General features: G+C 40.7%; 1 protein-coding gene across 4 annotated transcripts in view; it reads right to left on the bottom strand.

Annotated features, from left to right (window-relative positions):
* RASSF8 (Ras association domain family member 8) overlaps positions 1-17,461 on the bottom strand; it is a 74,347-nt gene that overhangs the window by 28,898 nt on the left and 27,988 nt on the right. For all 4 annotated transcript variants that reach the window (XM_041468682.1, XM_041468684.1, XM_041468685.1 and 1 more), the window contains one exon: positions 8,250-8,332. The gene's annotated coding sequence lies outside the window, so the exon portion shown is untranslated. The remainder of the gene's footprint in view (positions 1-8,249; positions 8,333-17,461) is intronic.

Raw genomic sequence — 17,461 nt, 5'->3', positions numbered from 1 at the left:
AATATTTATAACAAAAGCTACAATATAAACACACGTTACTTCAAAGTTGCCTTAGACCTGGAGATGCCCTGGCTTCAAAGGAGACAAAATAGGTAATTCTCCAAACTGGTTCCAAGGAAGACACAGCTCCACCCATTCAACTTTTCCCCTCTCCCTTCAGGGCTTGTGCACAAACACACCCAGCTGAGGGACTGAAGACATTCCTGTGTAATTGCCAATATTTACACTAATGAGGCAATGAGCTCATCTGCTCCCTTTTGGCAAGACCTGCATTAACTCTTGCTTTTGTAGGGCTGAATCTGTTCTTTACACTTCACTCAAGCCCAGCATTTGCTTTGTCATTTGACTACAGCCGCCCTGAGTCTCAATTGTCAGAGAGCTGTTCCCCGCACCTCAAATGGGAGCTGAGGGCAAATTCCAGAAAAAAAAAATACAAGAAACTTGTTACACTTCCCACATTTCAAGATACGGGCCAAAACATAACACCTTCTTCCTCTATATTGTGGTGAACCTTGCATACAAATGAGCCCATGCCTCCCCTTCCAAGTTTGCACTGAAGTATGCAGGAAATAAAATATATCCTGCAACTGAAATCTACTTAAATTTTAATTAATAGAAGTCTTAAAAGCACAAGGTTTAAAGTCATGGTATGACATGACTACCAAAATCTCACTGTAATGAAATGCAATTTCTGAAACAGAAACAAGGTGATGCACTTTCAACTTAAGCAACATAACTGTTCCAAGAAATTATAATCTCAAAGCTTTATTCAGTGAGCAGCTACATTATTCATTAAACATTACCTAAGAAATTTCAAGTTGCTCTCCTGGCAACCTAGAAAAGTCTGCAAGACAGAACAGAACTATTACTGTGAGGAGTCTTTTAACAGTTAAGCAAGATAAGTGAGTGGGGGGAACCCATCACTTTCTAAAATTTCCACTTGGCTTTGCTTACTTCCATATTTCCCCAAGCACAAAAGAACTTCTTTGTTTCTTCTATTCTCTATTTATAGGACTCAGCTGGATCACTTAAGTATTTCCCCTCTCTTGACAATTGTGAGCTTGGCTAATTTTATTAGAGCAAAACCTGAGGTAATCATAACACACAGCAATAGCTTATGGGCTGAAATACTCAAATTGTATTACTTAATTCATGGAATCATGGAACATGTTAGGGTGGAAAAAGTCCATCTCATTCCCATCCACCTGCCATGAGCAGGGACACCTTCCACTATCCCAGGTTGCTCCAAGCCCCGTCCAGCCTTGCCTTGGACACTTCCAGGGATCCAGGGGCAGCTACAGCTTCTCTGGGCAACCTGTGGCAGGGCCTTACCGGGAACCATTTCTTCTCTATATCTCACCTAATTTCCCCCTCTTTCAGTTTGAAATCCCCACAGTTTTCAGTCTGAATTCCCATGGTTCTGTGGCATTGCCACAACAGCTTCAAGAGAAGCCTACACCTCTTTGGCCAACGGGCCACACTGCACAGAATGGACGCAGAACCAAATTCCACTTCAGGAGATGAGGATGCTTAGGTTCTCTATTCAGCTGATAATATCAGGGAAAGTGTTACAAACTTTGTACTTTCTAAACCACTAATTCTCTATAAGTGTTGCTGAAACTCACTTAAACTCCAAAACTCACTGGGAGGAGTGAGAAGTGCAGATATGAACATAATAATAAATACACTTCCCCTTGGAAGTCCAATGAAGGTCACTTATCATGTTCATAGAAAGACCCAGCAAAGAGCTCTTCAAGAAAAACATGATTCTCTGCCAAAAAACTGACAGCAATTAACAGAAGTCAGCCAGCAATGCCAACGGAAAATAGATGTTAGGTCAAATTCAATATGGCAAGGGGGGAAAAGTTTTATTTTTCCTGCTCCTGCTTTCTTTCTCTGCAGCAACAATTTTTAAACCAGCAAAACTTCCCATGTATTGACTTCCCTCCATATTTTCAGACAGCAGATACATTTTGCACTTTCTGAGATGGAGCCTTTCACTGCTGGCCATGTAGTCACAGGCTTTCACCTCAGCTCCTAATGGCTACATCCTCCTCCCCACTGCACCCTCAGCAACCCCATCGTGTCCATTTGCCCAGCACAAGGATGTCGGGACAGATTTCTGGAGTCAGCAGATTTGCCAAATGCAGGCAGGGCAAAGCAGCCCTCCCCTTTCTTCACCTGATCAACTTATTTTCCCTCAGGAAGTCCTTCCACACTGATCTCTGCCCTTCTTACTCACTTCTTGCTCAGTTTACCCAGGAACTCTTTATGGCTCACTTGCCAGAGTCATCTCAGACATGCACATGGGAAGTGCAACTCCACCAAGTTACTGGGTAAATCTCTTTATCCTCCTTCACGCTGTCCCTTAACACACTTGTGCAGAGCACCTACCAAAACACAATGGATCAGCAGGTGAGACCCTACTACTTTTTGGGCTGATTGAGCTTACTCTATTCACCTCCACACCCTGGGCAGGGTGCACCTTCTCTTTGGGGGTTCTGCTGCCTTTCAGAGAGGCCAAGACAAGCACAGTTCTGCTTGAAGAGCTCCTGCAAAGCACCCAGATGATGGGCAACATAATCAAGACCTTCTGGAAGTACACTCATCCCTCCAGAAGGAATTGTATCATCATTCCTCCTATCATGGTGGATCTTCACCATTTTTTCTGAGCTTACAAGATGCCTGGGATGCCAGACACTGGTACTGAAGAACACAGACTTATTAACATTGGAAAAGTTCTCCAAGATCACTGAGTCCAACCTCTGACTGAACACCATCTTGTCAACTAGGTGCCACATCCAGTCTTTTCTTAAAGATCTCCAGAGATGGTGACTCCACCACCTCCTTGGGCAGCCCCTTCCAATGCCTGACCATCCTTTCAATGAAGAAATTCTTCCTAAAGCCTTCCTGACACAGAGTCCAAGTTAAACAAAACAGCATCTCAGCACTGCTGCTTGAATTGCTGTGATGAATTCTCTGGATTATCATCACACTGGTTATGAAGGACAAAGCTCAGCTTGCATTTCTCTTTGGAAGCCTTGGGCAGGAAAAAAAGAAAAAAAAAACAAAAAAAAAAAAAAAAAAAAAAAAAACAAAAACAAAAAACAAAAAAAAACCCCCAAAAAAAGCCACCAAAACCACGAGATCTGATTAGGACATTTTTAGTTTCTCCGGTCTTTCTTAATGAGAAGCACCCCAGTATCTGTGGATCCTGTTTCTCCACAGACACAGAGGAGAAGCTGTGCAGTCTGGAAAGCCACTGGTAGCACTGAATAATAGGCAGGGTTAAGGATTTAGAAGTGTGTGAAGAAGCTCAATAAAGAGAGCCTGGCAAGCAATCTAAATCCTGGAAAGAACTCAAGGGGAAGTGCCCACAGAAGGTTGTGCTAATCATAAGATAGTAAGCAAATAAACACCTAAAACTGTGCAACATTTAAAGCTTTAAATCATAAAAACATCCAAAACATAACATTTAAATTAAAATCAAACATGAGTTTTCTCAGACCTAGGAAAGTTATATGAAAGAAATCTTATATTATTCTTTATAAAATTTTACAAATAAAAGTACAAAGTCAGGCTTACCAAGTGAGGTAAGCCAGGCATTCCCATTTCTCTTCCTATTTAGTTATGAATGAACTGAATATTAACTTGCAGGTATTTGTAAGATTTTTGCAATTTGACAAATGAGATGCATTTGACTTCAGTTAGCCACTATTTTTTCTTCCTCACTCTAAGATATCAAATACTGAAGCACGTTTCCTTAACAAATACAATTCAAAACAAACTTTTGTTTCTTTAAAGCCCAGAAATTCTCATTTTCAAACGTTGTGCAACTATCTTTTGTAGAAGCAGTCTGTAGAACTGCCAAAACTACATGCAACAAAGAGACGAGATTTTATCAGAATGACATGCCTTCAAAAAGCTGAGTTTCTTTCCTGCCAGAAAGAGAAATTACTAATGTGCATTGTAATTAGTGCAAAAAACAATACTATCTTTGCAGTTGCAGACTGGAAAAAACTACAGTTTGATGTTTACACTGCAGTAAATAAAGTGGAAAAACTTTTGAGTTGGGTAATAAGCACATTTTTCCTCTCAAATGTTTAATGACAGTGAATCATTAAACACCGATGAGGCGAGGTCTTCCCCATTTTGCTAATGCAAAGATTAGAATATTGCTGAATTCCCTAGTGACTGATAAATTAATAAAATCCAAATGAAGTAATTTTAACTTTAGAGTCCACAGGAATTGCATAATTCTGTTTTTCCCACTGTTCTACAGCAAGTGAGGGGATGCAAACCTTGCCAAAGCTTGATAAATTAATGGAAAAAAAAAAAAAAAAAGGAGGAAATTGTTTGCCTGCAACACTCAGTGCTTGGATGCAGCAACCCACGTCTCAAGAAACAAATATTTTTGAAGCAGAAAAGCTAGGGACTACTGTCTCTTCATGTAAGTGGCACTTCCACACACCACCCCCCCACCATTTATTATCAATACTTCTGTCCTTTCCAGACATCCTGTCTCTACTTACATTCCATTTTCAGTTTGCCCTCAGCTGGCAAACACAAGATGAATCCCAACTCTGGAAAACCACTGGAAGAATTTTTTTTTCCCCCCCAACTATCAGACCACTGTATTTCTTCAGAAACACTTTCAAACTAATCAACTTGAAATGCATTTCAAATACTTGAAGTACTGCTGTTTCAAATGCAAAGAAGCCATCAGATATAGATATAAGATCCAAGTTTTATGTGAGGACAGATTTACACAGGACTGTAAAGTAAAGGAAAAGAAGCCTTAAATGAGAAAGCAAGAAACCTCACATAATAAAAATGTGACCAAGTGAGGAAGAGGAAAGAAATGGATGCACATGCCATGGTATCTTAATTTTCAGGTCTGCCACTCCACCAGTCTGAACAAGTGCAACACAGACAGCAAGGAAACAAGAGGCACTTTGTGCAGTGTGAGGTTCTGGAGTGGGGAAGAGAGATGAGAGATGAAAAGTATCTCTTGTAATGCAAAGAATGCAGCAAAACTCAAGGATCCCAACAATACCACTGTCAAAGAAAACTTTTTTCCTGCAGCGACTCAGTGCCCAGGCAGCAGGAGAAAGGTGTGCATCTAGAAAGCTGAGAGACAGGATAAGCAATGAGAACCTGAGCGGCAGCAGTTTTTCCTTGAGATTATTCCTCACCTCCACCAGAACTCACCAGCACATCAAAACAAAACTCTCCCTGAGCCAGAGATCCTCTCAGAGAGCACCCAGGAACTTCTCCCACCTATTAATGCCTGTGAGTAGATACCACTCAAAGGTGAAGGGCAGAAAACCATGAGCTCAATGAATGGAGTATTTTCTGATTCATGACCTGGGGCATCGGGTGAAAAAGGAATTGCACTCTGCTTCCATGGCTCTGAAAGGGAGCACACAGGTTTTTTAGCCCAGCCAGCAGAAGTATCTGCCCAGCTCAAGTAGGTCAAAGACATCTAAACCATGACAGACACAGGCCACAAAACAGCTGGTGGATACAAATTAAGTGTCAGCGCTCACAAACCAACAGTCTGGTTTTGTTGCTTATCAAACATCCCAGAAAATGCAACTACACAGAAAAACATGAAGCAGCATTCTGTGAGTGAAAGCTTCTGAAGTGAGTCTTAAAACAACATTTTTGTCAACTGTATTTAAGACTTTGTATGAGTTAATTCAATTTAAAGTGTCATTAGACATACTCTGAACTTCAAAGAAAAAGTTATATCTATTTTTGTCTGCTCTTCATATTTAAACTTTAAGTATTGAAAGAAAAATATTTCCCAAAGTTAACTCCTCTTATTTAGTGTCCACTTGTGCTGCCAGAGTGAGTAAGTTCTGTTCCTTTTCTTCATTATTTTATTTATGGATTAACACAGAATAAAAGTGGATTGATTTTTTTTTCTTTAAAGTATAAAAATCTATTATTACTCCATGATTTCAGCTGGGGAAAAAAAGTTTATTAAAACACATACTACAGGCTGACCCTGTCTTGTGCCCCAAAGCAGACAGCAAAATAAAGTCATGTAACAACAACAAATTACATTAGTGATGCTTAAGGAAAAAAACCCAAACTAGTTTATTCAAAACAAGTGAAGGTAAATAAGTCACTCTCCCCGTGTGAGGATGCGCAGGCACCATCCTGATGAATTTCCAGCAGGCAAATACCTTCTGCTCTCATACAATAAAATCATTCAGAGACAGTAACTCACATGACTTATTTCAAAGTGACAAATAAAGGAGTGACACTGCAGTCACCTAGCAGCTGGCCATAAACTCGCTCCACTGAAAGGAATTTATTCAAAATAGAGTCAATAACAAATTCTTAAATATTTCAACTTGGCAGAAGAAAACCTGGCTCAACACCACTACATTCCAACCTTCCTGGAGTTCCAGGTTAACATATGTATATGTGCTCTGGCTAAGTGTCACCTTAGAAAAATAAGAGACCAGTGTCTGTCTAAATTCTGTGTGCTGGTTCAACCAGCAGGACTGTCCCCATGGCTGGTACCACCTCCCACACAAACCATTGCACCCCTTTAGCAAGAAGATGTTGGCTGAAGGCAGGAATTAATGCTCTGGAAATGTTTGCTTTAGAATTAATCCACTGATGTGCATTAAAGAGACACGTAACATGCCTAGAATGTAGGGCTGAAAGTGCTTTAATGAATAACCCAAAACACCACTCAAAATGAGGCAACTTAAGCCTGAAGCCAGACTCTAGCCAACACAGTATTTTGGGTGCTGTACATATGGACAGATGCACCCACATACATGTACCACCCTTCAGCAAAGCTCCTCTTCACCATACAGAGTGCATTTTCTATATGTGCATTGATATTTCTACTAGTTCTACACTGTATTAAGGATAATGAAAGTATCCATCCAATGCTGCTTTGCTTCAACTTTTCCTGTTGTAATATAAAGCCATTGAACCTTTAACCTCATCTGTACCTCTGATACACAGAGCATGGGACAAGCTGTCATTGTGGCAAATGAATAAGGCATTTTAATTTATTTTGTTCTATTGGTCCCTCAGCTGCTTCAGTTATCAACATAATACTGCTATAAATACTGCATTTGCAATAGAAGGAGTGGAAAAATGGCAACATACACACAAATGAAAAAGGTGGCGTGACTGCTATGAAAGTCTATCACTGAGAAGCTGATGTGTGCACAAAAGGCAAATCAGCTTTAAACAAGGCCTGTAAATGGTGACAAGCCAGAGAAGAAGCTGCATTCTCAGTTTTTTCTCACTTGCTTCACCAGCCTCATCTACATCATAAAACAGGGACTCAAAAAGTCAAACCAATATGAAAAATAAACCAATGCGTAATCTGAAAGTATGCATTTCAGTCTAAATTCTGATATTTTTCCTGTATCAAGGATTCATCATGTTGTCAGGAAAAACACCACCTGCTACTGTTTACTTTTCCTGACAACTTTTTTTGATTTTTGGCAATGTCTGAGTGGCCAAGCTGGGGACAACTCCTTACAGTGAATCACAGAATCATTAAGATTGGAAAAGATCTCTAATATCACGGAGTCCAACCTTTGACCAAACACCACCTTGTCACCCAAACCAAAAAGAAACACCAGTTGTTTCTTGAACACCTCCAAGGATGGTGACTCCTCCTCCCTGGACAGGCCATTCCAATGCTTAACAAGCCTTTCAGTAAAGAAAGTCTTTCTCAAGTGAAGATCTGCTGCCCAGGATCATCCAACAAGCAGAGGAGCCAAGGACAAAAGCCGCCTCTCATTTCACATTCCCCAGTGACAGGTTAGCTGTGGGCCCCCCTCTTACACAGCAGGAAGGTGCATATCCATGGAGATCACACCACCATAGGAGAGAAAAACTCAGCAGGGCCAGGGCAGGTCTGCCCAGAACACAACTGGTTAGAGAAAACATTGCACAAAGCAGGGGACCTGGGATCTTGCTCAGATTACTCATCTTAGGAAAAAAGGGGGAGTGATGAACTTATGAAACTGCCTCATCCCTGGAAGTGTTTAGGGCCAGGTTGGATGGGGCTCTGAGCAACACGGTCTGGAGGAAGGTGTCCCTACTCATGGAAGGGGGTGGAAGGGATGATCTTTAAGGTCCCTTCCAACCCAGGCCATTCTGTGACTCTAAGTTTTAGAGTTTTCTGCATGCTTTATGTGCAAGTACTTTCAGAAGAGAGCAGGGAAATTCTTTCTTGGAGGGTTTTGGTGCTAACTTCTTACCTGCAGATAAAGACAGAGATGTCCGCTTATGCACAATCTGCTACTCCAGGCATCAGTGTTCACTCTGCTGACGAGGGCAGTTCCTAGAAAGAAAAAAAGAGAAATATTGTTACACATTAGTGAAACAAACTTCTTGAGGATGAAGTTTTATTCCTCCTCCTTTAATGTTTTGGAAAAACACCATGTTCACCAGGCACCTATAGATCTACAACAGCACAGTACACACAAGCAGTATTTTATTTTTGAAAAGTTAAGGCAAAAGAAACTTGGAATACTGCTCTTTATTTGCTGCTTCTTATATCTGGTGTGACATGTTCCTGCTATAAATAAGTGTGGTAAACAATTGAACAGCTTTCCAGAACATTAGGAAAAAAAAAAAACCAAAAACCAAACCCTAAGCACTGTATTAGGTAGTCAGGAGCATCTACCACTGGTAAATTGTAAATATAGGAGATTGTGAAATAATCTTCTTTCCCATTTTTCTTTTTAACGAAAATAATCCTCAAACTGGGTAACTTCCAGTGTATAAACTTCCAAATGCTCTGGAGCTGCATACCCTGACTCCCTCGCAGCAGTGAATCACGAGCAATGTATGCACAAACAGCCAAACAAACTGGGCAAAAGGTAACAAATCCTGAACTGCTGATTAAGACTAATAATCAGCTTGGAAGGGATGCTTACTACAACAATGTTTAACAGCATCATTGTGACAGATATTGCCTAAAATTATGGTACAACCAAGGAGAACATGTGAGATGTGGTTATTTTTAAGCCTTCATAACCAAAGATTCTTTGAGTTATATTTTAAAGGAACATATCTATTATGTGTAACTCTACGTGGGAACTTTATAGAGTGCAGCATGGAAAAACATCTCTAAATCAGAAAAACATCCCACTGGTATTTCAGCATCTCCTCTACCACCGTTGTCAGATATTGCACTTTTTCCAGATAAAATGTCTGTCTCCTAATATCTATCTGATGGAAAGATGTAGTAGTACCAACTCCAGCATAAGAACATCATAGGAGTTCAGAAAACAACAAAAGCCTCTTAAAGATCTGGAAAGAAGGGAGGTCTGTAAAATACTAAAACATGCACACCATGCATCAAAGCCCTACAGAAGTAATTGCATCTCTCATTATAGCCCAAAACTCCACAACAGGACATTCAGGAGCTCCAAAAGTCTCAGGCACATATAATTTTTACCATGACTGACTGAATACGCAGCTTTCATTCACAAACTGGTATTAATTAAATTTCTGGGTTGCCACAATATGTTTTTGTGATGTTTTGTGCTTTCCACTCTGCAGACCCAGTAACATTTACTAACAATTCGCATGAGCCTTTAGCTCTGAAATGAACAGAATAATTTTTTGCGAATTTATGTTTCTCAGCTGAGAAGCTGTAATTTAACATAAGGAAGATATGCGTATTAATCTTCTTAATTTACTTCATTTCAGTTCCATTAGAGAACATTCCTTTAAGTTCTCTACTCAGGTTTATTCACCGCATAGTCCTAAGTAGGGTCAAACAGTCATAGAAAATGCAGAACACTCATCTAATCCAACACATCAGGTTAAATCACCAGTGCTTGAGCCCCAGTTACTTACCAATCCCCACTTACACATGTTAGATTAGGAAAATAAATCTGGTTTTAGGATATAGATGGTGAATTAGTTAATCCAGAAGAACATATGCTTGAATTGCTTGAATTTTGCTGAGGGAGGAAGAGATAGAGAAGAGAGAAATAATCACCTCACCCTAAACTATGAAAACTCAGCTTTGAGATGCTAAAAGTTGTCTTCATCTACTGCAAACTGATCAACGGCCAATACATAAATAGCAAACATTTCAATTACCACTGTTTGTTAATTACCCTAGAACACTCTATACAGAGAAGAAGAGTGGATTCTGAATCTGAGTGGAGTGGCTGTGATGCTGATCCAGCAGCAGGCACTGACACTTCCGCTCCAACAGAGCTGCATTATCTGCAGCTCTATTAAAACCCTAAAGCTCCTCTCAGACCACTCTGCAAACTGAGTGGGAAGGAGTAAGGATAAGAGCCACATTCTGTTCTTAGGGACCCCTATTAAATCAGATTCCAAACATCAGCCACTTCCTCTTTGTTTTCCTCAAGCCATATGGCTTCCTGACAAAATCTGTACAAACAATAAATCCATTAATCAAGCCACTGCTAGAGCAAAAGGCTTTTTTCCCCTCCCTTTCCCTTCATCAATCCAGACATTCTAATGGAGATGTTTTACGTATTTTATTTTATGAAAGTCCCAAGGAAAATACTTTGTTCTCACATTGCAGCCCCAGTTCCAGTTCGTACTTGTAGAAGGAGATCCTCACATAAAATGCAAAGAGATACAGGCATAGAGAGAAGTCAGTCAAACCAACAAGAAAGGAGTCCAGCCTAGTTGAATCTTAGCAGAGATAAGCATAAATTGTTACCTAGGTCCACTGGCATACTGTCTCAAAAAAACAAAAGTTACAAAGAAAACATAATTAACAGAAGTAGGTAAAATAAGAGAGGCATTAAAAGTCTATTCCCACAAGGCTCTGAGGAGATGCACACATGCAAATGCCACAAGTAGCTCAAAGGAAGAGCTTCTATTAAGAGATTCCACAAAAATGGACTTCCCTACATGCAGGGAACTCAGTGGGAGGGAGGATACAGAGAGCAGCAAGATTTCTACCCCTTGTAGGTGGGAAACTCCCTTTCCAGAAGGTAGAAAGATCTCCCATTCCTTTGAAAGAAGGGAGAAGAACACTAAACCCAAACCTAACCAGGGTCATTCTTTCACCAAACTAAACATACACTGGAGGGACTGCTGGAAATGCAAACTGCCTGTTTTGATGATCTGTTCCCATGCAGGCTTTTCCCAAAACTTCTTTGACTGAAATTTCATTAGTCAATAGTCTGCAGCGCAGGAAGACTGGCGGGGAGGTGGTGTTTGCATTTTTTTTAAATACAGGGAAGCAGCATTCTTGATTAAATGCAGGAAATCTTTGAAATTACATCCCCTTCTGTCTTCACTGAATTAAGTAACAATTACCCACAAAGAAGAAAAAAAAAATACAGAGCTTAGAAAGTTTGAGTCATTATCTTCAAGGAGACACATCTAACGTTAACAAGGTCAGAACATTTCAATCAGTTCTTGTGGGTAATGGGAGATACAAGATGTTAGCTTCTGTTCCTATCAAGGCAATGACAACTCTGAAAGACTGCAGATACCACTTGGAGCCTACACCACTATAAATTATAAGCCTTGAGGCCACAGCCTAGAAAGATACATCATATCCAAAGTACAGATGGATTTGTGGATGCCTTGAGGTAGTGATGAAAGGTGTGTTTGTTTTGGACAAGGTGGTAAGGAGGATCAGGTGCTGCCAGCTAGGGAAGCCTTTTACTGCATCTGGGGCAGATGGTCCCAATTATCTTCTCATCACTGCTAATCAGAAATCATCCTTCAGCAGCTATATAATAACCTATGTAAAAATAAACCTGGGATCAGTGTTTGGCTTCTAGCAAGGGGAGAACTTGCCTGTCACAAGTCAGTCAGTGCAGGCAGCATCCTGTCTTGGAGTCTCATTTACAAGCCTGTTGTATGAAGCTCTGCAGGTGCAAGACCGTGTCTTTGCATCAGGTGTGAAAACGGAATACAGGTAATGCTGGCAAGAAAACTTAGGGGCACACCAGTGGGGAGGAAAAGGCAGCTCTCCCTCCTGCCAGCTTACTCTTCTGCCCTTTCTGACCCTATTGATAAACAGCATGTGCTCCCAAATTAACAGGATCTCTATCACCCTGCTCTGGCTACTGCTCTTACCTACGAGGACAAAACTGATCCAAACTGGAAGCAAGATACATTATATGGAGAAGATAAAGAGCATGAAGCTCTTCATGTCTTCACTGACTGAAGCCACTTGTTCATGTCCTCACTTGACTGTTGAAGGTGGCCAGTCATAATAAGATCCAAAAAATTTATTGCCTCTCTTCCCTGAGCAACCTAACACCTCAAATAGAATTGAGAAAGGATTTGTCCAGCCCAGACTTCACTGCACCATTAAGTCCCATACTCTGTTTTAGCAGGAGCAACACCATTTACATCCCAGAAAAGAAGATGCTTCTTTGTTACTGCTATTTATCTCTTTTCAGGAAGAGAAAAAAACTGCTTATGTTCAAATTCAGCCCTAAACTACTCCTTATTTGCCCACAACAATGCATTCTAGTTCTTTAAGCTCTACTGTGGTGTTGAAAAGCAAGGGCTACAAAAAAAACATGTTGACACGAAAACCAAGAAGAGTGAAATTAAAATTATAAAGCAGCTTGATGTAAAAGAAAAGTCTTGACTGAGATCTCCAGAGTTCTGAGTGTCATTTGTCTCCTCGCAAGTAAGTGAAGGGCACCTGCTTTCAAGGAACAAGAATTCATTTAATACATTTCTAAGCCTTTAGAGTTAGAGTTGTTGAGAAAAGAGAAGAAGAAAAACACTTGAAGTGATTTATTTTCTCTTTGTTTAAACAACACAGCCAGGAGAGCCCTGGCACATGATCTCAGAGGACATCAGAGCAGAATACCCACAGGTAGAGCACATTGCCTTCTCTTCCTCCAAATTAATGCTTTATTTTGCAACCCTGGTGATTAAAGCCCATGGAACCATTACTCCAGGATGAAAAGGGGGTGCTGATACAACAGAGAACCATCACAGCTCACCCACAGACTCACCTGCATGTCCAACTCTATTCCCTCATCCTTGCAGCTGTGCCTGGAAAACACCAGGTGAATTGCACAGAAACCAGGAGCTTCTCTTCTTGTCAGCAAAACCACTTTGTTTTTTTCAACAGAGGAGGCACTGAGGTGTCACACTCACTGACAGGAGGAATGCTTTCCTCTGCTTCCTTCAGCAGCCCTGAAAGCAGGATGGTTCCAACAAGCTGCTGATCAGAGGATTCCCTCCCAAAACACTGCCCTGGCCACACCACTGTGGTTCCACACAGCCAGGCTTACTTCACAAGGTAATTATTCAACAGAACAACAGAGAAAGTCACGGCAGTAACTCGCTTTGTTGTTGAAAACTTCTTTTTCAGCCACAGTCAAACCCAAGTCTGCCCTTTGAATTAAAGGCAGCATCTCCCTCACTTTACATTCCTGCCATACCTGCACAATTTCACACTTGACTACTAATTCTTCAAACACAGCTAACTCTTGCCATACCTACCTATGACTAAGTATTTTGCACTGGTTCTCAGAAAAGCATGTATGAGGAAGCATATTTAAAGAAAAAGAACAAGAGACTGAGTAATACAGTCAAGCAGCATTTAGCAGAAATCAGGATTAGGCCTGGGTATTCACATACCCACTGACCTGTTCGCGTTGGAGGTTAGCTCTTGTTATTAATCCTAGTGGTTAGAACTACAAGAAAGCACTTTAAAGGAATGATTCAAGTTAAAACATGTATTTCATTATCATGCACATTTCTGAAAAAGTACAGTTGGGAAAGTCATCCAGGTATTTAGGCAACATAGAAGGGGTAGCACACAAAAATAGAAGTATAATGACGTGGCATTTGTTTTCGTTTCTTTCTTTGAGGATATTTGACAGTAACTAAAAAAAAAAAAAAAAAGTAATAAGATTCTGGTTTATTTCCATTTGTGTAGTTAAAACTATGTAGAACTAATGAAAAACAAACCCAAATCTCCCTTTCCAGAGGAGCTGTGGCTGTCCCATCCCTGGAAGTATCCAAGGCCAGGCTGGATAAGGCTCTGAGAAACCTGGGATAGTGGAATCCCCCATGGCAGGGGGATTGGAACGGGATGGGCTTTAAAGTCCCTTCCAACCCAAGCTATTGAAAGAGTTTATGATCCCTTTACCACTGAGCAGGTGTCCCTGCCTGCAGAACGACTGCACTGGTGGCAAAGCAGTGGCTCACCATGCAGCCTGTATCTGCAGTACAGTCAGAACCCAACAGCCCCTCCAGTTCGCTCACAGTCGATACCACAATTCTTGAGTAAACAATGCTCCACTTTCTAGACACTGCCAGAAAATTTCCATTTCCACATCATATTAATTTATAGGCAATTCTTGAGAGCCTGTTCTATTTTTGAAAATAATGAAAGACTGCTGCTATCTTTGCAAGTACAAGCTCTTCTTTTCCGCTTCTCTGGGTTGTTTACACAGCATCCCTTTGTGTGATGATTTAGCCTGGTTTTGTATGAGCACCAAGGTAGGTTAGTCTGCAGAACCCACATCAGGAGCATAAAATAATTAAGATATCAGGATTAAACAGTGACTATTTGTAAATTCTGTTTAGGATTAACCCAAGCCAGCAAAAATATCCAGTGTCAGGTCAGTTTCGTCTGTAACATCAGCAGAACATTCAACATCATTCTGCATTTCCAAATAACCCTTTCAATACAAGACAGCTCTCACCCAAACCAGTGATTTTCCAGAGGGTCTAAAGGTTAACTTCAATTACCCTTTTCTTGGCAAGGAGTCATAAGCCACTGCTAATAACCCCAATTCCAGAGTTCTTAGACTTGCACAGGACAAAGCAAAGCATTTAAGACAGTACTCAGCAGCAGCAAAACCTGGCAGGTGACAAGAGAAATCCAGCCCCTGTTCCAATGGCCTGCAGTGCTCTCTTTTGTGACTGCCACCTTGCAGGCAGTGCACTGCTGCAGCCTTCCATCTGATTCCACAAACTCATCTTTTCCCTGTTTCCATAGCACACAGCTTCACTGACACTTGAAAGCAGAATTCTGAACGATACCATTCTCCCTGCCTGCTCCATTTCTGTCTGGGCCACGTGGCGCCCCTCAGTTCTGAGTGAACTGGGTCAGTAATCAGATCCATATTTGTAAGAGCCAGAAGCTCACAAAGAGTCCAGCAATATGCATGAGCCAATGAAACTACACTGCTGAGAGGATAAAAGGAGCCTGTGAATTCCTCCCTGGCCATGCCAGTGCACATCCACAAGGAAAGGACATCACCAAAGCAAACAATTTTCACTCATGAGAGCCATCAAAAGCCCATCTCTTGGTACACAAGGCAAAGTGCTCAAGGGCCAAAGAGAATATATCTCATCAACACATTAAGAGGTCTATGAGATGTCTTGAAAACAACTTCATTAATGTATGTGAAATATGGAAAAATGGACAACATGTAGTTTTCTTGTTTATGTTGAAACACCCTCAAAGTAACTCAATTTCAGTATAAGAATAATACTGTAAGTTTGTTAAGCAATAATTTCTTTCAGGTAACTTGCGTCTGCAAATAGCTTCCATCTAATGCACTTCAAATGTCTTTAACTGAAAGCACACAGTAGCTAATAAGAGGTAAAATGCGCAGCTGTTACTTGTTTCATGGCTGTAAAAAACAGTTACAGATGGCACCTGCAGAGAGCAAAGCCAGGCCTGAAAGCTTGCAGATTTCCAGCTTGCTCCACAAGCATTTGTCCTTGGGGAAGATGAGTACCCTCCATCAGTCCTTCATCCAATGTCCCTGTCCTGTGCCATCGTGTTCCCCTCTCAGAGTGCGTGAGGAAATATTATCAGGATTATAATACCCCATTTCTTAGATACTAACCAAAAAAATACACATCATACAACAGCTACTGCTATTATATAACCACAGGTTTCTTTTCATGTGGAGCTTTAATCTCTCACTTCATTAGGTAGTCAAGAGATGCCAAAGTTCCTTTTTCTTTCCTTGCAATTACCTGTGAGTCAATGGAAGACCAACACGGAGCTGATTTTTGCTGGATTTACTACACTCTGTCCGAGGAAATTTAACCAACCCTTTGTGCAACCAATTCCAGGTACATTTGGACCTTGCACAGGTGCAAGTGTAAGGCAAATGTGAGAGAGAGAAAAGTTAATTTCTCTATTGCAAGCCACTGCCTCCTTCCCAAACTGTAGGAAGTAAAGCCACAGCATTTCTCTCTTCTTGAGACTTTAACTTAGGAGAAACCCTGCAGAAAGTGATCAAGGCACAGCAGTTTCAAAACTAATTACAATCTCAAGTTGGACACTTACTGGTAGTTAATTAGCACCTGGGAGAGACAAGGGCCAACTCATCATCAGCTACCAGGAAATGCAATTGATGCTATTAAAGTCTTTGAAACTCATTCATTTATTTGATAGTATAAAGGTACATAACAAGTTCTTGCTTCATCTACTACAAAACTAAATTTTTGACACTGGCAACACAACTAAACACTTCAAAGGTCACTAATAATCAAGGAGAAAGCAACACTTTACTGTCCAGTTCTACTGTTCAGCTTATGGCAAAGACTGGTGCTGTCACTGTTAAATCCACCTCCTCACATCTTAAGAATGGAGTTGCTAAATGTAAATAATTAATTTTAATGTAAACATTCAAACCAAGTTTTCTTATACAAACATGACCCCTAACAGTCAGTACTTGAATGCTCTGAAAAAGGTGTACTTTTGGGGGAGACATGCAAAGCATGGAATGGGAGACAAGGGAAAGCTACTTTTTAGATGACTGCTCAAGTCTGCTAGCTCAAATAAAAAAAGGAAAGCAACCACAAAAAGGTTTTTAACAACAAAGAAGATCATGGGCTGGTAAAAAAAATACCTTGTATAGCAAAGTGAAAATAAATGTATAAAGCTTAGTGGCATCCCTGCCTGTGGAGGGGGTTTAGGACAAGATGATCTTTAAGCTCCCTTCCAACTTAAACCAGTCTGTGATTCTAGATAACCAGACTCTCCAAGCACTGGAACAGTGAAATGAGAGAAAAATCGTCATATACACAAAGCTTTTTCTTCACAAGATCTTCAAAGCAGGGAATACTTTCTTTTTTAAACTTTCCTGACTAATAAAGTCCTCACACTGACCCCAGAGTCAGACCAAGGCAGAAGTCAACACTTTTATACAAAGACCCTTCCCTACAGTTTAACAATCAGCTACTTACTTTTTTGTTTGCTTGGTGTTGGTAGGGGACTGTCAGACTCATTACCTAAATTTAACTGCTCAACATAAGCCAGACAAAATGGAAAGATTTCTTCAGAGTTCAAAAGCAGGACTGAGGTCCCGCTGCCATTAGCAGAAAAAACAGGATAATAATCAAGATAAAGAAAAGCAGCAATAAAGCCCATTGTGCCTGTTATGCTGTTTTCAGACTTCTGTGGAACTGTCTCTCTCCTGATTTAGAGCAGTGGCCAGCAAACCCCCCAAATTCCCTT

The sequence above is a fragment of the Pyrgilauda ruficollis genome, unplaced genomic scaffold, assembly GCF_017590135.1.
Source record: "Pyrgilauda ruficollis isolate IOZ18807 unplaced genomic scaffold, ASM1759013v1 scaffold227, whole genome shotgun sequence".
In the NCBI taxonomy this organism is placed as follows: Eukaryota; Metazoa; Chordata; class Aves; order Passeriformes; family Passeridae; genus Pyrgilauda; species Pyrgilauda ruficollis.
The sequence above is the reverse complement of the archived record's forward strand: the minus strand, read 5'-3'. Positions and strand labels throughout refer to the sequence as shown.